Genomic DNA, 24,168 nt, shown 5'->3' with positions numbered 1-24,168 from the left:
AGGTTATCTTCATTATTTCCACCCATCTGTCTGGTCCAAAACCCTCAATTCCATCTTAACCCCGTGAAAGTAAAGAGGCAAAAATTATATCAAAGTATGCTAAATTCTAGATTGTTCTCTAATAAGAGATCTTTTAGCTCAGCATCGTGGCAGCTCCCCAAAGCTTACCCTGTGCCTGAACTCTTGGTGCTAAGCTCTGTGCAGCCCTTGGACGCAGCTGTCCCTGCCCCCTGGAACTTCCAGGCAAGAGATCAAGGAGCTGAACATGTAGGCAGGGAAAAGACAGAGACAGCAAAACTCAGAGGATGTCTCTGCACAATGGCTTGTGAGCACAGATCCCACTCAGCCAGTAAGAAATGACTCACTGTGAATAGACTCTGACCCTGCTACCTATTATGCTCGACAGCCGATCTCACTGAAATCATTTATCCAGATATTTACATGGCTTCCATCACAGCAATGTCTGAGCATTCACAAACCAGATGGGTTTATCCTCACCGTGCTCCTGAGAAGGAGCACATGCTATTAGCTCTACATCACACACAAGGAGCGGAGGCTCTAAAAAGACAAAATGGTTTTTCCAGGGAAACTAAAATCTGATGTGCCAAAACCTTGTGTCATAGCAGAGGGCTCCTGGCGCCAAGGTGTCATGCTCAGGGACAGGCCATAGGCAGACCTGTCACCACCCTGGTAAATCGCACTTGAACAATGGTTTGTACGTAGTGTGATTCTTACAAAAAGGAAGAAGAAAAAAGAAAAGGAAAAATCACAATTATAGCAACATCTGAAAAATGCAAACCTGCAGTAAGAGAAGAACCAGTCACCCAGTTCACCAAGAGGACTGCAGCAATTGTTTTCTATGAGGAGTCTCATTCATCACATTTTTCTAATCCAGAAAATGCTCCTGCAGTCCCTTCTTGAAACATTTTAAGACTGTGACCCATGTATGCACCCTTATCTATTTCCTTCCCTCTCCTGTTGGTCTTTCCCTGTGGAAGCAGTCACAGGAGAGGGCTGAAGATGAGAAAGTTTCCACAGCTTCTGCCAGGGCTGAATCCTGAAGGTGGGAAATCCATGGGAACACCAGGGATCACCTCACAAAAAGATTCAGCCCTCATTACCAGTTTTCTCTTACTCTTTAAAATGACAACAGTGGTGATGCTTTTTTTCGGTGATACCTCCGGTGGCAGATCAGAGCCCAAAATATCAGGTTGTAAGAAAGTAAGATGCATCTGTGAGCTCAAACCCCCTGGACTGGCAGTCTCTTCTAAAATGTAAGCCACTGGACGGCAGAAACCCTTGGGTTTGATCACCAGCAGGATTTTGGGGTTACAAACTGCCAAATGCTAAGCATAACAGCTCCCTTCTGGCCAGAGAATAGAGGATTCCCTACACTCACCTTTGATCTGCAAGAAACTGAGCCTTCTCCTGAAATTACTTGTCAGATGTTTGAATTCCCTCTCAGGTTACAGCACGAAGCCATTCCTACCTCTCCATTAAAGCAGTCGATAGACGGGATTGTCTTAAACTTTCGGGACTCTGGAAGTTCATTTCAAGTTAATTTTGGCCAGGCTGGCACCTCAGGGCCGCGGCCACCATTTTGTCCCCCGGCCATGCCACCGCGCTGCCTTCCCCTGGCCCTGCAGGACACAGGCCCAACACCGCTCACAGACACCCCAAAAACCTTCACGTTCTGTGACACTGGAGGTGGAGCTGTGCCAGAGCCACCACAGGGGCTGAATCTCTTCCCTCCTGTAACGTGTTTTACCCAGTTTAAGGCGGGGAGGTGTTGTTGCCCTTTTGCAGCCCGACAAAGCCCAGCACGGCGGGTGGATTAAACACCTCGCCCGAGGTCCCTGAGGACACGCACCTCTGCACTGCGAACCAATCCCAAACTGCCTCTAACCCAGTCTACTGCCCTTCCCTCCAGCCCAGCCTAATTCTCCGAATTTCATGATTCAAAGCTCTATTTAAAGCCCCCGCAGCTATGGGTGTGTGCAGGAAATTAAGGCTGAGCCAAAAAAAAAAAAAAAAAAAAAAGTTTGAATTTAACAGCTCTGGTTGGGATTTTCCTTACGGTCTTGGTAATGATGAAACATGGAGCTGGTGGGGGTTAATGTGAAATGGAAAAAAAGCTGTTGGGTCTCATTTGGGCAATGATGTAAACCACCAAGAAGATAGAGCAGCAACACTGATGTCTTCTCCTTCCCAACAAACCCATCTCCTAAACTGGCCCAGTGGTGGCCACCCAGCCTAGCACTGCTTCCCCAGCTTGCCACTGGCTTACCAGCACGGGCTGCTATGAAGGAGGCAGAAATAAATCCAGAACAGTGATCTAACATCTCCTGCAGCCTCCCAGCATAAGGGAAGTGGCCAGGCACAGTTACCCATGGAAATAGAGGGCAGCCAGGACATCCAACAAGGCTCAGAGACACCCAGCCATGGTGTGCTAGTCAAACCTTGCTAAGTTTTTTAGGCAAGCTTTATTATTGTGGGTGATATTGCTTGCCCTAGATCTGGTGAGCAGAATGGGGTTGTTCTCTGTAATCCTTCAGAGGCTGCTTATAAATCAGGGAACACTTCACCTCTGGACACATGGCACCAACAGATAATAATGTAAGGCACCAACAGATAATAATGTAAATGGTCCAATGTTTTATCATTAGTAGGCAGTTGCTTAGCTTACGGTAGATAAAAATGAGGTCAGGAACTCTGGTCCTGAGCCCAAAGTTAGAAGAGCCTCAGTCTGGGGGCATCTGGATCACCCTGGCCTTTACAACACCGTGCACACAGCCCATGTGTCACAACACCCCGTAGGATGGAGCTGCAGAGGTGGCAGTGGGACGTACCAACCCTGCCCTTATTCAGCTGCACAGAGCTGCAGGAGGAGCTGTTCTCTTGTAGAGCTGTATGTGCAGCATTTGTCCCCAAAACCCCAGTGCTTCATCACCAAGCATTAAGCATCCAACCTGCAGCACAGCAGGGCAGGAATGGAGACGAAAATGGCAGCAGTGAGCAGCACCCTGCCCCATCCCTATCCTGACACACTGCAGCCAGCGGCACAGATGAGGAGAGAGGATGGTGCTTGTTCCAGCAGGATGCCAGGGTCTGTCTGTCCTACCCAATGTAACCGGGAAGGGGAGGGAGAAAGATCCTCCTCCCTCTGGTGCTGCTCTGCCTCCCCGCAGGCACCTCCGCCTCCCAGACCACACTGAAGTCACCGTGACTTTTAGGAAACAGCAACAGCAGCAACCTGATTGCTGAGAAACTAATCTTGAAGGCATCAACTCCTAAGCACACACAGGAAATAAAATCTGCTTCCATACGAGCCTTTCCACGTTTCTCAGGCATCCGAGGGATGTCCTTTATAAATCATGAGATAAGAGCAGACTTGTTTTCCAGACTGCATATCTGCATGGTTCCTTAGATACCACCAAAAGCCTAAAGGCAGGCCTTGGCATCTCATCCCTTCTTATAAGCTCTTTCAGAAAGTTAGAGCTGACTTTGACACTAACATGATGAGAAATGGGGAGTATCTGTGCCATTCTGGGGACTATGCCAAACCCTCTATTAGCACCCCCCACCTTGCTAAAAACAAAACAAAGCAAAAAAAAAAAAAAAAAACCCTCCTGTTTGCTACTGATTAGGCAGCCGAATTAAAACTGATGAAGTGATTGGACAGGATCCAAAGCTGTTTATCTGCACATAAATCACAGACATGCTTTACTCAGCCAGTATGGATTTACTGAGCTAGGGGAAAGACCTCTTATTCTGCATGCTGATTATTACAGCAATTAAAATATCAATGAAACAAACATTTTGGGGAGAAAGCTGTTAGGGGCTCCCGGAGAAATAATTCCATTAAATATGAATTCAAACAAGTTCCCAATTAAAAAAAATTTAAAAAGAAATAAACAAACAAACAAGAGGAAGTTTTAGTAGACAGTTTGTTTCTTCTAGTTAAGTGTATGACGCTAGAAGAATCAAATCCTAAAGGAGGAAAGTTGCACATTAACTAGCTGGACATGCCAAAGGAGATTAAAAAGGAAGGCTGATACATATTTTATGATCACAAGGGAATAAAAAAAAATTTAAGAGATGCACTGTCAAACCAGACACAGTGTTAATAGCTAAAGTATATGGCAGTAAGAACTGCTGTTCCCATAGCTATTAATGTAAACTGAAAATTGGGAGCAGGCTGCAGCAAAAGAAAATAAATCACACTTTTTTTTTTTTTTTTTTTTTTTTCCCAGTTTGAAAATATGTGTCAAATAAATCCCACCCCCAGCATTCACTCTCTGCATCCCAGCCCCGCAACAGCAAGACAAGGGCTGTCATTTCAGCAAGCCACAACTTCCAGGCATGTGAGACAAGTGACAATTTCTTACTATTAATCATGGCTAGTTTATTTACACATTTTTTCTACTTATCAGAATCATTTGCCTGGAGATCATCTCCCCCTTCCCCTTGGAGTCCTGAGAAACTATTTAACATGGGAAGTGGCTAAGGGGGGCAAAGAGGGGAGAGTGTCATGTAGCCAAGTTACACATCCCAGCTGGAATTTGGGATGATGTCTTGCAGTTCTGACTCCTCCAGCCAAGTTTCATACAGGAAGCACGAGTGCGCCAAGGCGCAGTGAAATGCACTGGAGCCAACAAATAGCACTTGACTCCATTAACACGCTTCTGCCGTGGATCCCAGCACGAAACCCTTAGTCACCTTGCAACGTTTGCTCGTGAGGTAGCCAGCGACTTGCACAAGGAAAAGGTTCAGCAGCCAAGAGGATCCTGTGACGAAGCCTTACGGAGGCAGAGCGAGCACGGGGGACGTGTGAAGGCAGAGCCCTTCCAGGAGAGGCAAATGCTGCTCAGTTTTAAGTCTCCAAGGAAGGTCATGGTGTCACCAGTGAGGTAAAGGGCAAATGGTTGTGAGGAGCACCACCAGCCCCAGGCAGAAATCCTCTCCTGGCAAGCCCGTGATGGGTGAGGGGGTAGCAGAGGGGGACAGGCATCCCTGTTTGTTCACACAGTTTTCACCCATACACACCAATCTGTTCCAGCTGTGCTGCAGAAGAGGAATTTGTCACCAAGAGTCTGTCAAAAGGGGATCTTTCCACGACCCTGGTTTTGTCTTCAGTGCTGTATTATTTATCTTTTTTTTTTCCCCCGGTTACCCACCACAAACACACAGTGCAGATCCTCTTCTGCTCAGCACACCTCGTGCCCCAGCTTCCCCCAGCCTCACTGTAACAAGAAAGCAGCTTCACGTTTGATTAAATCCTCTTACATAATTAGGAAAAAGTTTCAAAAATTCTTAGTTTAAAATTTTGTAATCCATGCGTTACAACTCTGATGGTTACTTTAATAAGCTATTAGTAGCAAAAATAGCTTCAGCCAGCACAGAAATACCTCCGGTTTTGTGCTGAAGTTAGAGATAACTTTTGAGGAAAGTAGTTGACAAATTATTTGACAAATTTTCAACTACTTTGGAACCATCAAGATGAAAGGCTCTATATAAATGTGTATGTTTTTTATGTATATATATAAAACACTTTTACTGGACTGTTGATAAAAGCCTGAGCTACAAAGGAACTCTTTCCCCCAGCTGAGAAAAGGCAAGCTGCTAGACAAATCAGCTCAATCTCTGCCTTTCAAACAATATAAAGCAGTATAACTTTCAGGAGCAACACCTCATCTGATTTTTTTCCAGCCTGCCTATCAGGAATCAAGCAGTAAGTAAACATTTGAAAAGTGTTCCTCTGAGAGCAAAGGTTTAGATTTGAGTCACAGTATCCATTGAAAAGAAAAATTGCTTCTGTGCATTGGGACAGTGCCTTCCCTTCTGAAAACTTTATAAAAAGAATAAATGGAGATAATCTTTTTACAGGGTATAGCCCATATGGAAATTCATTATTGCTTCCCTTTTAAAAAAAGTCAAGATAGTTCAGAAAGCAAGAATGGGGTCACTATTTAAAAAAAAAAAAAGTGCAGATTTCTTAATGACTTTATCCAGTAAAAGTGTGCTTAAAAAGTTTTATCATGGCCTAAAATTAAGCTCCTTTTGATGGGAATGTGAGATAAATAAAAGAGGGAAAGACACAGTAAATCCCTAAATCGCTAAGAGTATTTAATGTAGAAGTGGGGGTATACATGCCCAGAGATTACTGATTGAATATGGGAAGGATCCATTCTTCCCCTAGCACAAAATGCTCACTAGAGCAACCTCAGCGCTGCTGCTCCCTGAAGACTGCCTTAGTGCCTGTCAGCACAGCTCAATCACTGCTAGGGAGGCACAGCTGAAAGGAATCCTTGTTCCTGATTTACCAAAGCAGAATTGAACCTCCAGAGGTTCGCTCACCTGAGTGATTGGGAAGGTTTTACAGCAAGTCAGTGGCACAGCTGGGGGGAAGAGAGGAACCCCGACTTACGGGCCAGTCTGGCCCCCAGATGCTACCCACCACTGTTGGCCATTTTTCTACTGGAGCCAGGCACTTCTCACTCCTGCCTATTGCACGCACAGCCAGCAGTATTCATTTAAGGCTGTCTCCATGAGCATGCATGCGTACCTAGGAGGTCACAGAGGCTGGCTGGGGATACGGGCTGAAAGCAATTAGGTTTACATTCTGCTTCCAACAGGTGTGTGCCTACATACATGCACACTCTTTCCTTTGTTGGATTTACACTGGAGGTGAAAATTTGATCGTAAAGGGCCTACGCCAAGCCTACAGCTGCCTGGAAGTTATTTTCTGTTGTAGCTGCCTCTCGCCCGCGTTCGGTTTGATTACCTCGGGTAAGCGTGGCGGGCACCTGAGGACAGAGCACAATCTCTCACCGTATGTGTGCTGTGATACTGAGACAAAGCAACCGAAGTCATGGAGCCAGACAGAGCGCCCTGGGTGGTCACACCGAGCAGCACACTCCTCTCTAACACTGATTAATTTGGGTGATTGGATGAGTCAAAGACTCAGAGGGAGCTTTAGTTCATTACTTCTTTTGTCTTTAGCTATTCCAAGAGAAATTGGAAGGGATGGAGGATCTTTTTAGCATATAGTCAAGACTCTCATTAGCAATGAAAATATGAATATGAAAAGAGTTCAAGGGGAGACAGGAGACAGCTGCAAACATCTCTGGTCAAAGAAAATGCCTATTGCTTCTCCAAAGGGTACAGCTGCTGAGCACCAGTCAGAACAATGAGGACCAGAGACGTGCAACCCGCTGAGCAAAGGTTTGCTCGTTGTGCTGTTCCTAAAGCAGCCCCCAGATGCTGTAAGTAGATTTGCCCACAGCACTTCTGACATGACTCTCTTCTGTCAGTAAAGGTTGATATATTGGCACAGCTGCTCTTTTGGTTTTGCCAGGTCCATTAAAAAGAGGTGTGAGGTAACCGAGCTTGTCCTGTTTGTCTCTGAGCGCCCCGTGTCTGGGGGACAGGTAACGGGGCTTGCGCTGTCCCAGCACCGGCAGCTCCAGGCCAACAACCCCAGTCTTGCAGCAGCCGTGCCACAAGGCACAGCACTGGAAGCCCAAGTGGATTTTAAGATCAAAGTCACAGGGCTTCTAGGATCCCCAATATGCAGTCAATCAGCTCTAAATTAAGACAGCAGTGGGCTTTTAAGAGTGGGCTTTCTGGGGATTACTGAACACCCCTCCGTGGACAGTTCTCTGCAAATGGAACCATCAGATTGTGGCTCCTTCATGCCTCCTCTTTCTCAGAGGACTCCCGGGCTGCTGTTTCCCCTGGAGCAACTTTATGTGGACTTATATGCCTTTGCCCTTTCCAAAGGGAAATGAATCACCAAGATGGGACCAAATTGCTTATCCTGGCAAATTCTGTGTTGGGTCCATCATTCTACAAAAACAGAGGGAACCATTTTATTCCTCTGTTAAAATCAAAAATCCATTTTCCGTAAGGAAATTTAAAATTTTTGGTTTGTTTTGTTCCAGACAGAAGCTCCAACTTCTCCAAAGTGGACACTTTCCCTGGTTTCAGACAGCACAAACTGGGCACAAACGGTAAATAGCACATTCTTGTAATGCTACAGTGGAAAAGCAATATTGCAAAGCTAACCCTTTGCAATGCTATTTACTTTCTCTGGGATACATTCTAGGAGCAAACTAATCAGGTTCCATTCATCGCTCCCCTGCCCGCAGTGCAATCACATGCACCTCTACTGAGTGAATGCAAAATGAAGGGATCTGTTTAACAACAAATTCTGGCTAAACACACCAACAGCATTATTCTGTATTTGAACTGGTATAACTAGGGGCTGGATTCGACCTACCTTGCTAATGTACTACTTTCCTACCGCTAAACAGCATCTGCAAAAGCTGCATCACCTCCCTGCACTGCAGCAGACATATATACATGTTTTGTATCCAAATGATTGCCGAAATCTACCTACTTTACAGGCTGAAATACAAGATCCCTGCTCCCAACAGTCAGGGGAGAAAGTCCCATTGAGTCCAATGATGACAGTGTTAAGAGAGCCCTGAGGCATTTGGAAAACCCTTTATCTAATGTCTGTGATCCTTTGCCTTCTTTGCTGCATGACACATCCTGTCCTCACTGGAGCAGGAGAAACAGAAGGATCAGACACCAAAACTCCTCACAGTGAGCAACCTGAAAACATCATGTTTCAGCACACAAGACATGTATCACTCCATCACTAACTCACCAGCCCAGAGGCCAAGTCCCAGACAAACGTTGCGGCAGCAATCCAAGCTCAGAGTCCCAGAAGGTAAGCCCTTCAAGAATTAGTGATGTAAACGCTCCCTCTCAGAGGCAGTCCCACTGCAGTCTTCTCTGAACCCCTTGGACTCTGCAAGCTTCCTTCTCTGGCATGCCTCTTTGGCCTTCTTCCTTCTATTTTTCTCATAAACTCGTTTGCAGATGATTTATCTAAAAATAAAAAAAAAAATAAAAAATCCTTTGTTAATATTGAAGTGTGCCTGAATTTGGCCAATACACTAATGATGTTATAAAGTCCCCTTTGAGGAAGGTTCTCTGATTCTGTCAGGCCCTTCCTCTCTCCTGAGTTATGGGACCTTGGGAAAATAGCCCGTGGCCCTCATGGTCAGCATCTCCTCCCCTTCTCCCTTCTTCCTCCCCCCCCAACATTTTTTGAAGCAACTTTAATGATCCCATGCCTGGTCTGAGCATCCAGCCTGATATAGTCATCATCTCCCAAGGCCTTATTTGTCATCAATCACTGCCTAGAGCACAGAATCCCTGTTCAGTATAAACGTGACTCAGTTTAGTTTTTCCAAAGAATGTTTACTTTCTGGTAGAGACTAGTAAGTAAATATTATTTGGTAGGCTAGAATTTCATGAACCCCAACTAAAACGAGGCTCCAGATCACTTAGAGGCAGCATAAACATATGGTAAAAAGTTTGTAATCATCCCCAGGACTACAGAGGCATCCTTTGAGGCAGCCAGGAAAGGAAGGGAAGTCAATTTGCTGAGCCCCAGTGTAGAGCCTTAAACATAAAGCCATCTTTCCTCTGTATCTCTGCTCTCAGAAAACACAATTTTCTGAGTTTCTGCCTAGCTAGCAAATATCCAAAGCTAGCAGCTATCCATCTCCAGCACCAAGCCAGTTACAACTTTAATTGCAATCGATTTCTAAGCCTTCTCTTCTCATAGTCATTTTTCCTGAAAATGTAATTCCCATATTTGCATAGACTCCACTGTAACCAAGCTCCGCTGTTCTCTCTGCACGTTTGGCACTGCATTTAGAAATCAAAGTGCCAAATTCCTCTGCGAACTACTCAGATGCAGCACTTATATATGCCCATCAAGTGCAACATGGGAGAGACCAAACCATGACCCTAAAAAAGATGACAGATGAAAACATAACAGTGTTTCTTTGGCTGGAGGAAAAGAGAGATTACTTTTAAAGCCTTCCCTTAATTCTTCGTGGCTGTATTACAAAACAAGCAATTGTAAATCTCCTCAAATTGTTCTAAACAGTACAAGCAAACTTCACAAAATGAGATTCAAATGCCAGCATTATGTTTTCTGAACAGAAACATCAGGCACAGTTACAATACCACTTTAGGTCAGTCCAGTCTAGCAGTAATTAGAAGCGTTAAGAATATACAAAGCAAAGACCAGATTCAGAGCAGTACCCAGCCCTTTTCAGCCTACAAAGAATATAAAGTCCAAAGGCAACCCAAGAAAGACTGAATGAAACTTCAGGGAAGCAACGAATTCCCCCTGCCTGCCCTATATGCAGAGCTAATGACTGCTCTGTGAAGTGAGCTGCAGAGGAATGGCGTAAAGGATGGAGAATCTGCCAGACACTGACAAGCCGAGATAAAATGAAGAGAAGCAGTTATAAAGAAAGACTTATTTTCCCTTGGTGATGAACTGCTCTGCTCAACTGCAGACCCAGAACAGAGACGGGAATTAGTCTATGGTATCTAACCAAGAAAAAGGCGACTGACACCCAGTTAAAGGGGTGAAGATACAGGAAACAAGCTCAGAGTTCAGCAACACAGACAACTTTTCTCATTCCACAGAGCGTCTCCCATTCCACATGGGAATAAAAATGAGATCTTCTAGGGAAAGACAACCTCACATCTGAACCCCCAAGCAGGAACCCGATGTCCCAGCCTAAAAGCTTGAAGTATAACTCTCCACGCTGCCTAATTTAACCGCAGCCTCCAGTATTTGTCTTCCACATCTCAGCCAGAAGTCTAAGCCACAAAGGCACCGGCTATTCAGAGAGATGCACATACCCATACCTTAAATAATGACCTGCAACCAGCAGCACATTGCCAGCCAACTTTCTGCTTTCTAGTGTCACGACACCCACCTGCCTAAGCGATATAAAATACCCCAACAGATTCTGAAACAGCCACGCTTCCACCTTGTAGCAGCGCAGCGCCTGTTGGCATGCTGATCACGCAGCCTCCTGCAACTCAGAGCAAACACGCGCGTGCTCTGTGAGCATCACTAGGGGCATCTACTGCTGCTATTCAGAGATGTTAGGGCAAGAAGGAACCAAAAGATCATCTTCTCTGACCTCCTGCTGACAACTCAACTTCCCCAGTTAGTCAAAGCGTGCTGTGTATTACTTGATGAATGCTGGTAATGTGCTATGTAGGTCCAAAACATTCCCACAAAACACCCAGGGAGCATTACCTTTCCTAGGGTCCTGGCACAACTCTGCTAATATACATTTTATGGGTTATTATTCAACAACTTCAGCGATTCATGCGAGGGACGGATTAAATCTGAGATTGTTGTTCTCTGACCCCAGCCAAAAAGATGAGTTATTTCAGAAAAATGTGCCTTGCACTCGCTCTTGACAATTTGTGTCTCCTTTCCTCAGTCTGTACGGCTTCTTTCCTTGACAATTACTGCTTGTGCAACTTCTGTCATGGCTTTCACTGAACATCACCGAACACTTTATTGCTAATTTTCAGCTTGTCTGCAAAGAGTAGAGAAGATCTGGTATGATAAGCCCTTAGAGCACCTTACAAACATGCAACTGGAACAGAAACTTGGAAACCAAAGCTTGGAAACTCATGATGGGGACACAGAGCTAACAGGTAGGAAAACCCATACGTCCAGCCCAGGACAAAGCAGAACCAAGAGACAAAACACGATGGGTTGTAAAAAGGGATTCATTTCTGCTCTAGAGGGAGCAACGTCCACTCCAGTACAGACACCTAATCCTGCCAGCATGTGTTTGCATGGGGGAGAAAAAAACTGACCAGAAACCAGGCTTCCATCTGAAACTTCCTGGTAGATGGAAACTGATATGTATATATATATAAATATAAAATACTTTTTTTTTTCCAAAGAAAATCTCAAAGCTTGAAGAAAGACTTCTATAAAAGCTATGTTTTTACAGGAATAAATTAATTTTCCAACCAGCTCTCCAACATATATCTATTGTAGCATGTAACAACCAACGCTTTTATTTAGACTGACCTATTTTCTTCGCAAATAGCACTCTGTTTTATTTCTCTTTGGGACACCACCCATTTTCATCTCAGATGATTTATGGAATAAAATCGACTGTCTTCTCCACCTCCATTGCTGTTGGCACAGATCCATGCCTTACAATTTTTTTTCCTTTTCAGTATACAGTTAGATGCCTAGCAAGCTCTGCCAATCAGATTATTACATTAACTTTCCAAATTACATGAGATCACAGTTTTACATTCACTTCCTGATCACTATCAAGGTCCTGAAGAAATTGCATTTATTTTCAAGCAGCTCAAATCCTTATGAGAATTCAGTTACTTAAGCACGGTGATCATCAGCTGTGTTGGACAATACAAGCGGTTTCCACGCACGGAATCCCCTCATTTCACTTCATTTTCAGACACTGCAGTTGGTGACCATTAGTGGTTAATTGGGATCCCTATGAAACCTCATTAATTAGGTACTTCAGGCCTTTCAATGTATTTAAAATATGGCCAGGAACATCAACTGTATATTTGCGCCACAAAGAGATTAACATTTTTGTTCACCACTTTTCTTCATCATCCTGGGCTCTCAGCTTCAAACACCAGTATCGGTTCCTGCACTGTTCCCTCATCTCACTACGTTCACACCAGCAATACATCTGGGCCACTTCGCCTCAGCTGCGAGGCTCTGGCAGCATGCATTTATGGCCTCTTTTTTTCCTAAAGCATTCGCAGCAACGCAGACTCGAGGCTGTTTTCAGACATGCTCCTAATAAAGAGCCGTAGCAGGCAGGAGGGCACGAGCACATTCGGAGCAGGGAGATCTGTAGGTGGTTAATTAAGATCAACCGCTGCATCGCTACCGGCCATCAGGTCAGCTCTGCTTCGAGGCAGCAGCCGGAGTGGAATACAGGGGTCGGGGTTTGAAGAAATTCCTCGGGGGCATCCAGCTGGCCCTGCAATGCAGGGAGGGCCAGGCACCCGTGCAGCCCTACGAAACATCCCCAGCAGCCACGCCACAACACGGCTGTGACCAGGTACCAATGCTGTGGGGCTGGAAATCTCCCTGTGGTCCTCAGATCTCTGCTAGTACGAGCGCAGCACACTTAACTTTTTTTTTTGTTTCTTACTGTGAAGCCACAAAAAAAACACAATCTGATTTCTTTCTTCACTGCTACAGATGAAGGAAGGATGCTCCACATGTAATGCTGCTGCTGTAGTGCCTTTATTCCAACATGGATTATTAATGCGACTAATGGTCACGACGGCCAAGGCTGACAGAGCACCGCCGGCCTGCCCGGCTGAACCCACTGTGTCACGCAGGAAAGATTCAATTCCATGCTTGCTGAATTCGGAAACCAGAATATTTCTACCTAGTTTGTCATAACTACCTCATTAAGCAAATGATTTCCCTTTCTGCCTGCCCTGAACCATCCAAAAGTTTAGCCTCATTTCCAGTTTGAATTTGCCCTTTATTAAATTGCATTCATTGTTCTTTGTGCTACTTACTACATGTATTACGTGTCATCTCCTCTTCCTGCTACTAAATGGCCTTTATGATGATCATCCTGCCATTAAACACTTCTTTAGATGAAGTTGGCTAAATTCATTCCCACTCGCATCTCTCTTTTCATGTTGTCATCTACCCCTGGTGATTACTTTCCGAACTTGACAGCACCATCTTGGTGCACGATGCCACAGGCAGGCTCTCACCGACAGCACAGTAATGGATTTCTTGTCCTGACAAAGCCCAGCTTCAGACCTCAGGCCCGGCTCTGCTCTTCCCAGACACATCACGCTAAAACAGGAGACATTTTGTTACTGTCCATGAACAAGCCTGGCTGCTCTCGCCCTGCATCTCTCACATGCGGGGTACGCTCACTGAAGGCCTCAGAAGAGGCTCTGCCCCTGTGGCACCACAAACACCCCTACACAAGTTAGGCCCTGCTGAAACCAGGTTTGCAGGGGAACAACAGGCTCTGGCCCATGCTGCCACACCAGGATGAAGCACGTGTATGCTCTTCTCAGTGTGAACGGCCAGGATTTGGTGCAGGTGTTTGCACTCCCACTTGTTGTGGAGTCAGGCCCCGGCCAACATCAGCACAGGGAGCACAGCCATTTCAGTCGAGCTACCTCTGCCTTCATGTGGATATTTGTTTAACTCGAGGCATTCTTTCACAAGCATATACCTTCTCACTTTCCACATGTGATGTTCATACAGCCACTTTCTGGCTTGTGTGCTTTCCCCATACATCCGTCTCATCCAGACCCCAAACCACCTTTTGTCTCGGAAAACCACAGGGTAACAACACATCCTTCAGTGCCTCTGTGTAAATGCCAAGGGGAACAGATTTTGAAGTGAATCAAGGAAACAAATGAGTGTGGGAACACAAGCCATTTTGGAAAGCCATTTCTGAGCCACCTTAATAGGATCAGCTCCCCTATTTCAACCCGGCACCAATGGGCCGAAGCAACAAAACTTGTCTGAGCAGCTCAAGCGCAGGCCTCCCTCGCAGCCCCTTTCTGCATGCGTGCACATGTGCTCCCACAAACACACACGTTTATTCACCCGTAGGATCAGACCGCTTAGATTTCTTCCACGATTAATTTGCAAATAGCTTGTAACACGGCCGAGACCCGCCTAGCAGACCGTGTTGCTGTACGCATGCTCTGCCCCCCGAAGCTGCTTGGAGCTAAGGGGTTTTCTACACAAACTTATACATATGTATATAAGTATAATCTGAACATCTAAATACATGTATGTATATGTACACAGGCGCTTATTTATTTAGCTAGTTATTTTTAATTTTGGCCTTATGTGCCCCCGGAGAGCAAACCGCTTGGAAATGATTCCTTCAGTGGGGCTGTGGCAGCGTGGCAGAAATCTCTCTGGTCTTCATTAGTCAAAGGCTCTTAAACTCGTGGAGATAGAAGCTGCCAGAGGTACAAATCTATTGGATGTAAGAAATGTGCTTTAGATAAACAGCAGGGAATAAAGTATAAGATGGCTCAGTGTTAGTTGCCTTGACGAAGTTTTACTTTCCCTGGATCAGCAGCAGAATTTTTAGTGTTCCTCCTTTATTTTTAATGAAAGTTTATAATGGAATCTCCCCCGTATCATGAACTGGGATCCATAAAAACAACCCAACAGTCTATATATTTTTCTGATTGTAATTTCTAGAGCCAACTTTGCACAGGCCATTTATAAGTCACTCAGCAGAAGGCAGAAAAGGAACGACTTACATCTCTTTACCACAAACAAAAAAGCCTCAAACCAAACGAAAAGCAAAAAGCAGCAGCCCCATTTCCAGGACATTAAACAGCTGCGTGACACCAGCAGTGACTCTTACACCACAAGCCCTGCAGAACTGTGTTTCCCTCAGCTGGAGGACCCTTATTTGAAGGTTAATAAAGAGGCACAAGCTTTTGGCTGAATCCATTACAAAGGAGACACATTTGAACTTGCAGAGGGGAAGAGGGGAAAAAAATGACAGGCAGGAGAAATCTCTGTTGAGGACACTGCTGGCATCCCATAATTCGCAAAGCAGTGACGAGGGCCTGTTATGGGGTTTTGCTACAACAGCACAAGGGGAAGGCAGCTGGAGGATAGCAGAAACCAGCACCCCAGCTCTGACCTGCTCCTATGTGTGACACTGCTTATGGCTTCAAGGGACTGTGTCACAATTAAAAATACAAGGTGGGGGTGTTGGTGCCAGCCTGGGGGCTCTTTCCCCTCCAGGATGTGAAAGAAGGAAAATCAAATCCCATTGAGGTAAAAAGACACCAGCATTGGGTCTACTGACCTCAAAAGGAATTGCTCAAACAGAAATTGAGCCTGCAAAGGTCTCTGTCCTTACTGAGAGGCTCTAAAGGATTCCCACGTAAGCGTCTCAGGAAAATGACTTGTGAGATTCACATCCCTCTCTCCTCCCTCGGTCACTTTGGCAGCTTCTCCTGGAGGGCACCGGAGCTGGCACACGGACAAGCCATCAGCTAACAGGCTAACAAATTATTGATTCTCTCCTCACTTTGAAGCAGACAACAACAAACTCTGAAATGCACTGCATCCTTCAATATCTCCCTCCGGAGCAATACCCGTTTGTAACATTGGCAGCACGGGGGCATTTCCATCTCTCAGGCCATGACAGGCGGATGGAGCGCTGCGGCTTCTGTATTTTGTCCTTTTACCTTCAAGCAAGTGTTGACAAGGGGAGGTTTTTGCACAGAGCCTGCCTTTCATATTCACACCTAGAGATAGTGAGCACATGTGTATGAGACGGATTGAATTTGGAATGCAGAAGGTGTCCGACACGAAATGGGGTTAAGAACTTGTTTTCCCCACTATTCCAGTACTAAGAGGCAAACACAGTTTTCCATGCGTCATGCACTTAATGAGCTCCAGATTGCAGGATACAGAAAGATCTTGACATTGGCTTGAAGAAACAAAATGTTCAAAATGATCTGGATACGTTGAGGCACTTCATCATAAATGGCTCATCACCATATTGCCTATCAGTTTTGTGAAATTCCTGTTATTTTGCTGCAACTCACAGCAATGCGTCCCAAGCTTTCCTGTGCAAGAGCACAGGAAGAGCACGTCAAGAGCACCACAAAGAGCAGCATCTACTTCTGCCTCCTAAACAAGAGTCCAGGAGCAGCTCTCCCTGGAGCCAAGGGCTAGAAAGGAGGGCATTTGATGGAGCCCATCCCCGGCAGTCCCTGTGGGTACACAGGTTGAGCCTGGAGCTGAACCCAAGAGCTGCATCCCACAGGCCGTGCCTCCCACAGCCTCACTCTATCTCACATTAGTACTCCAAGGGGTCCCTTGGGCAAATTCCGCCTGCTCCCAGCTCAGAATACAAATAAATCCAGCAGCTCATCTATTCTGCATGGGAATGCTTCCCATGTACCTCAGATCAATACAGTTCTCATCCAAATCTGTACTACATGTGCTGTGCTGATTCTAAACATTTGGCCAGCTGACCCACCTAAGCAGCTCTGAAAATGATCCTGTGGTTTATCAGGTCAGCGATCTACAATTTTACATCTCCCTAAACACCTATTTACAAACAGCACTATAAACCTCGTTAAGGTTATTGGGTCAAACTCATACCGTCTTCAAGGGTGTTTTTGCAAATACTCTTTTTATCAGAAACATTAAACAGCAAAAAATCTATTTTTATTTTTTTTTTGCTTCAGCTACTCCTCTTCTGATTAAGACTGACATAACAGAGATTTCAAACGTCTGAGAAATATTCTGTGCCACAAATACTTTTCATTGTCCCTCTGTACTGCAGCATGTCCCAATTTTCAAGAGTCTGCTTTGCTTTAGATAACGTTGCCAAGTTACTAAAAAAAAAGCCCTCGGCGATGGGCTGTTTGCATCCCAGGGTCATAATAATGTATCCTGGTGACACCGAAACATCGGGCTGTAAACAAAAAGGAGACAGGAGGACGCTGACCCAAGTGGCTGAGTTTAAAGAAGTGCGATTCCACAGCAGTGTGGTATTTATACCACTGGACGCGTTACCTCCAGAGGTACCTCCAGAACTAGGTGCCAATTTTAGCATTTCTCAGATGAATTTGCAAACTGAGTTCGTATGTTGAGCTCATTATGGAATAGAGACCTCTAACAGATGCAGATTCATATACACTGAAGAGGCTGAAATAATCACTCCTAGCCCCAAGGCAGAGAAATAGAACATTTGTTTTCAATATTTAAATTGACTAACGCTACAGGATGGCTCACCACTAATACAAACATATATAATAACAGGCAGAGGACAGCGCTGAGACAGATATCTCTCCTGGCTAGATAGTTTTGCAGCCTTAAAATACACTGGGTACAAATCAGGCATGAGCCACCATTAGCTGCAAAAAGCATTTCAGATGATGGACCGACAGAGAGACAAGGTAGATCGTGTGTATCTTTTATTGGGCTAACACATAAGCTGTTACACACGAGCCTTCAGGCCAAAGAAGTCTCCCGGGGGCTGGCAGCAGAAGGAACATTTCTGGCCCGAAAGCATCTCAGTGCTTCGAGCCAGCACAAAGCCTCCACCTCTGCCCGTTCCATCGCAAGCAGCTGGAAGTGTTTTTTGCAGCCTGCTTGTGACAGACGGTCACGACGACAGCTCGCACGAAGCTGGCAGGTCCGACAGCAAAGTCCCTACCACCTAAGTGCTCTGCTTGCTTTCTGCACTCTCTGTCTGCCCGGGATATTTATAGAGCACAGGCACTGGGGCGTTCGCAGCCCGGTCGTGTTGACTCGGCACGTCGCACAAGGCACACGGTCACGACAGGAGCGATTCTCTCGGAAAACACACACAGATTTTCGCCTGTCACTAGTGCCCAGGTAGCCCTGGGGCAGCCCGTTGCAGATCATGGCAAATCTTTTCGGGTTGCGGTGCAGCTGAGGGAAGGAGAAACAACAAGGTGTCGCTCCGAGACAGCCAGCTGGGCCTTGGCCAGGAGTGACTTCCAAGTCTCCTTTGATGTTTCTATACAAGCACAAGGGCCACTTACCGGTGACTTAACAGGGGGTGCCCAAACGAAAAGCCTGAAGGGGCTTTGGCAGAGTTGGACTCTGAAATCAGGGCCTGCGATGGCTTGGACCCTGCTGAGATGAACATAGGATCCAAGAGGAAAAGCAGCGTTATTGTCTCCCAGTGACACCAAGGAACACGTGAAGCACCAAGGGTTTAAGCGATGGGGTCACCGGGACCAGCAGCTGCCCTGTGACCTCCTGCATCTGCACAGCTCCTCCTGCACCACACCCCGGGCTGGGGTTTCCAAGTCCTTGGGATGCTGAGGGAGCACGTGAATCCCTGCATGGGGCTTTTGGCAGTGCTGAGAGTGAGGTGGTCAAAAAAGCTTTGGAAGGTTTTTGCCCTGATCAGTTTGGGAAATCCTATCCATTCTGCTGAAATTGTGTCTGAAAGGGAAAAAATGAAGGAAACTGGAAAAGTTCTGCTGATGGCAAGAACCAGGCATGGAAAACTTTGAGAAACAAAATATTCTGAAATAAGGTTTTGCTTCAGCATTACCTTATGTTTATTATAAGAAATAAACATTTCTTAAAACAAAGTGTTTCTGTGAGCCCCAACTACTGCTTTGCTGTCCCCCGGAATTTCCTTTCCAGCTTTGAAATTTTAGTTTTGTCCCTACTCAGAATAAGAGCAAATACTGAAACCCTACACAAAACTTGGCTTTTGTCCATCTCGCAGCCTGCACCTCGAACTCCACTCCTGTCCATAGGGATAAGGTATCGGAGCCCTTCAAAAAAACTCCATTCTGGGCCTCTTGGTATTGTTAGGCATTTAAATACATATATTTTAAATATATACTCAGCTTCTTACTAAGAAATGGAAGCAGGTAGCCATAAAGCATATATCAAACTGCATTTCCAGACCTTCCACTGAGAAGCATAAGGCTATGAATAACGCGAGCACAATTCTCCCAAATTATTTTTTCCTTTAAAAAATAATAAAGGAAAGAAGGAGAAAGGGGAGGAATCCAAACAACCATCACCCCCGCGATAACGACAGTGCCGGAGCATCGCTGTGGTGCAGCCGGGCTGTGGCAGGCGATAACATTCTCTCCCCAGAGAAACCTTTAGGTTTATGACAAATCAGGGATGATGCTCAACAGCTATTTGATGAGCTCTGCACCAGCTGCTGGGGTCTGCGTGCCACTGCAACACAGCTGGAAGTGCACAGTGCCGCGGCACTAACTGGATAATAATTCAGGGCTTGCCAAGCACTGAGTATCACTAACTTTTTCTGATGAGTTATTTGTGTCCATAATCGGCTGTGAAACTCTTTAGGAGAGATGTTCTCTGAAAAGGAGAATTTATCTGAAAAGGAACCCGTTGTCATTAATAAAGCCGTCTGGCCTCAAAGCCCCCACAAATCAGGCTCAGCCCCATGATGCAATGTTAAGGCCGTTAAATGTTTTCCCAGTGACTGAAATTTAAGGAGTTTTTAAAAGAGACACAAAATGGCAAATGCATGAGTGAAGGAAGCTTTGTCCACCAGGAAGGATGGTGAGCTGGGGGAAAGGAGGAGTGTGATGGGCACACACACCCAGCGCAGCACAACTGGGGTGAAAAACTTTACATCATCAGAGAGCCATTTTTGACTTGGAAAAAATATAAGAGTGCAATCACATCTGGTTTGGAAGCCATTCCCTGCTCTGAGCACAGGCTGGCACCAGCCCTCCCAGTCGGCAGGACCCAGAGAGCAACGTGTGGCTCGGGCAGCTCCAGCCCCTTCAGCTCTGCCCAAGAAAAGCTGCAAGAAACAGCGAGCACAGGGCTGTGTGTGGCCACAATGCAGGGTCTGAGCAGGAGGAGATATTGTGTAGGGTGCAGTAGGGGCGGGATCCCCCTTCTCTGCCCCTCTGCACCCCCGTGTGCCTGCCAGGCCAGCCCAGCTCTTCCCGTTTGGCTTTGCTGCGTGCAAGAAAGTCCCTGGCACAGCTCTCGCTCTGTTGCTGGTGGTAGACCAGCAGCACAGCTGTGGTCTCCAGCTCCGGAGCAGGGCTGCTCCCCAGCTGCTGTGCTCGGGGTGAATCACTGCGGTGAGGGCGGTCTGTGGGGGAAAAGGAGCGAGGCACGGCCCTGCCTTCGCCTCGGTGGGTGAAGGACCAGCCCTCAGCCCTGCCTGAGTCATTCACGCCTCGCCACGCTGACCGCTGACTGTTCCTCTCCCATTTCACACATGCTGAAGGCATCAGCCTCGAGGAATGTAAATGGAAGGAGAGTCACTGCCTTCTCCTCTGTTACACTACTGCCTGGAGCATGATAAGTAGGGGGAAAACCAGCAGGATCTTACTCTGATTTGCATCAAATGCCAGTTGTGTTCTTCACCGGATCCCTGAGAAGGAGGAGAATCCACAGGGTGAATAGGGGGGTCTGTATCAGTACCAAAGGAACAGAAACACAAGAAAAGAGCAGATGGGAGAAGGATGAAAAGAGGGAAACAAAGTATTTTGGAGAAGTGAGTTTACAGCTGTTGTTTCTTGGGCATTTCACAGGTTCGAATCGAGCATGTGTGAGCTGAGGAAGGAGAGGACGCTTCCACAGCCGACAGGGCAGAGCCTTTCTCGCACCTCCAGCTCTGCTTCTGGCGCGGGGACGAGCAGCAGCAGCAATTTTCTTCCAGAGGTTTCTCACGCTCACAGCCCAGCCCTGCGCGCTGCACTGCTCCTTAACAGCCTTTTAGGCATGATGAGGGCAAGACTCCCCTTTTAGCAGTACTGATTTTGCCAGCATTATAGGAAAAGGTCTCATTTTAATGGATCTCAGCGTGCTCGATGTGCGTGGTCTCTTTCTGAAGGCAAGGGCAGAGCCCACCCAGACTGCAGAGACAAAGGCAGGGCATCCCCTATAGGCTTCTGCTCATCCAGCTGCAGCGGTGAGCAAGGAGCCTGCTGGTGCAGAAGACCCCCCCGGCAGGAGCTGCGCCGCTGAGAACAGCTGTACTAGCTGTATTCTCCATGGACAACCTGTAATGACTGCACGGAGCACAAACTCCTCTTACTTTCCTCACGTGATACCCCGGACACGCCACACTGAGCTCAAATGGTGAGGAAGGCAATCAAGCAGAATAAAAAACATCCAGCTCGGTCATATTGTCTCCCTGAGCAGCCTCAGAGGTATTCAGCCCTTTTATTTCCTTGTACATGATGGCTGATCAGGAGAAACCATCGTTTTTAACTCTTGATTTATCCCAAGCCCTGCACTGTCTGGTCATTTCTTGAAGCGTAGCTCCTATAGTTACACAAACACCGCTGCTCTTCCCCGGTCCTAAGGAAATGAGACACAACGCACGGCCTGTCTGCCTCTTCCTCCTCCTAATCTGGGAGATTTGGGGCTGATTTTAATCCAGATCAGGGCAAGGTGGCAGCTTCTGGGGTCAGCAAGTTCTCTCAAACAGCCTGAACACAACACAAAAACAGACCACGTAAGCAACAGCCTTATAGCTGTCACCTAACTGCATCCCTCAGGGCTCACAACCAGCCTCACGACACAAATCTGGCTTGGCTTAACCAGGCTTAACTTCCTCCAGTGTTCATCTGGAACCAAAGATGGGGAGAAGACCAAAAATTTGAACCGTAACAAATTTGCCTCCGTCCCTGCGACATACCTAAGTCAAAGGAGAAAGAACCTGTAGCCGCTCCCCCAGTTTCTAAGCTGTGTGAGACAACTCAGACCCCTCCAGGCCTGATCGCGCTCTGGCAGCATGACACTTGGTTCAATGATTGCAGCTTAACTGTAAATAAAACACGAGACATGAGAGCCCGAACCAGGCTCTGGCTAGTCTACAAAAATCCAAGCCAAAAAATCCGAACCAGCCAATTTCACTGCAGAGAAACTCCCCTCCCCTACCATAAGGCTTAAAAATCATTTGCTTCTAAGCATCGTTAAATTAATACTCATGAAAAACAGTGGTTTTTCTAAAAGCTGTTTTACTTCCCACCATTAATTTAGTTCCTTTGAAGCGCTGAGGAGACGTGGACAGGAACGGGGTCCCTCTGGTGCCCACCCGTGCCACACCACGATGGTGCTGTTACAGGGCACTGCAGCACCCTCTGCCCCAGGGACAAATCCATCCCGTATTGTTGGGGTTCAGCCAGAGCCACCACTGCAGGCCACAACAACGATAAGGCTGGTTTCTGGGGCTGTATTAATTGCCTGGTTTAAAACGCTGGTATTTCAAGCTTCCTGAGCAGATCTATCATTTGGCTCCCACTGACGCTGTCGCTTAGGGAGGGGGCACCCGCAGGGAATCGGAGCTCTGAAAATATCTCCACACAGACAGGGCCGGCGAGGCCTCCTCCTCACGGTGATTTACTTCAGTGCAGCAATGAAAATTCCTGTCTGGAACCAAGTGCCTGGCTGCAAACTCACCACAGCTCCAGGGCCTGCGGAGTCAAAAGGTCGCAGCGTTTATTTGTTGCTCTTCCAAGATCACTTTCCCATGAACTTGATGGATTCTCAAATGGCTTCTCATGCACACAAGGCTGCGATTAATCTAAGTCTTGCTTGAGATTGGGACCGGCAGCTTTCTCTTCGAAAAACTCGTTCTTAAATTCACTCCTCAGTCTTAGCAGTTTTAAAAGTGATCAATTAACTTACAATACATAAAGCTCTCCTTTTTCTAAGCGAGTGCAATGCCTGTAGAAAACAAATGACTCAGGTGACTCTCCCTCGTGCAACATTTTGCCCAGCGGAGGAAGAATTCAACGTCCAGGATCGTCGGCTGCTCTCTTCTTGCCTTCTCCGTGCACAGAGACGGAAGAAGTCTGTTCTGCTCCCAGCCCTGCTTCCACCTTTCGTGCTGTTGCATGGGAAGCTTACACTTCATGTGTGTTTTCTCAGCCCATAAAAGTGCTTCTCCCTGTCTCTGAAGTACGGTATTATTTAATTTTTATGTAATGTAATAGAGCGAGCTGGTTTTATACAGTCTCTCCTGACCTTCTCATCTTAAAAAGCTGTAGCTCCTAGAGCCATGTTGTTACACGAAATTCCCGTTACAACAACAAAAAAAGCAACTTTTGGTTCTCAGGACAGGAAAAAGGAGATCGCAAAGGTGAATACTGAGGGTTCAAAAGCCAGATGAGCCCCAGCTATTTGTGTTACAGCAGCATAAGGCATCACCAGCCCCAGGTGTCTGCCTCAACCACGTGCCAGAGGTTAGCACCGCTTGGAGCAGAACACGGGGCTGCACTGAAACCCGGCAGCCTCAGCCAGAGAGCTCAGTTCACACCTTCATCCTCCCCGGTTTGAGCTAAAAGATGAGCTTTGCACAGCATCTGGAGGCAGCACGGGTGTATCTTCCCCTCTGCTGATCCTCCAGGGACCCTGATAGTGATGTCTCAGGTTCATCAGCCCTCATTTCGGACCCCAGCATTTCAAACAAGTGGTGGCCAAAGCTGCCTGCCAGGCAGCCAAGGCAGCAGTGAGCGCAAAAAGGAGCAAGGTGATGGGGATTTTTGCCACCTTGAACCTGGCCTTCGCTTAAACTCATGACCTTTGGTTTTTATCCCAGCCCCCCATACAACCCTTAACGTCTAGTCCTGAGATTGCCTTTCTACCCCAAACACTCCTCAAAATTAATAAGGCATGAGGTCTTATATGCTAAAACGGGCACGTTCCCAATGGGAAAGCAGCAGTCCCAGAGCTCTCAAGCCTGGCAGGAAACTCCAGCTTTCCAAGAGCCAGGAGTTATGTGGGACAAGCTA

At 46.6% G+C, this 24,168-nt stretch overlaps 1 protein-coding gene across 6 annotated transcripts in view; it reads right to left on the bottom strand.

Moving 5' to 3' along the window:
- The window catches only part of SEMA5B (semaphorin 5B), a 261,113-nt gene that overhangs the window by 182,188 nt on the left and 54,757 nt on the right, over positions 1-24,168 (bottom strand). For 5 of the 6 annotated variants that reach the window (XM_082763900.1, XM_082763905.1, XM_082763901.1 and 2 more), the window contains exon 2: positions 8,675-8,898. The exons of the other annotated variant lie outside the window; for it this stretch is intronic. The gene's annotated coding sequence lies outside the window, so the exon portion shown is untranslated. The remainder of the gene's footprint in view (positions 1-8,674; positions 8,899-24,168) is intronic. 6 annotated transcript variants of the gene reach the window in all.

This window comes from Aythya marila (assembly GCF_965140915.1).
Source record: "Aythya marila genome assembly, chromosome: 6".
Lineage (NCBI taxonomy): Eukaryota > Metazoa > Chordata > Aves > Anseriformes > Anatidae > Aythya > Aythya marila.
The sequence above is the reverse complement of the archived record's forward strand: the minus strand, read 5'-3'. Positions and strand labels throughout refer to the sequence as shown.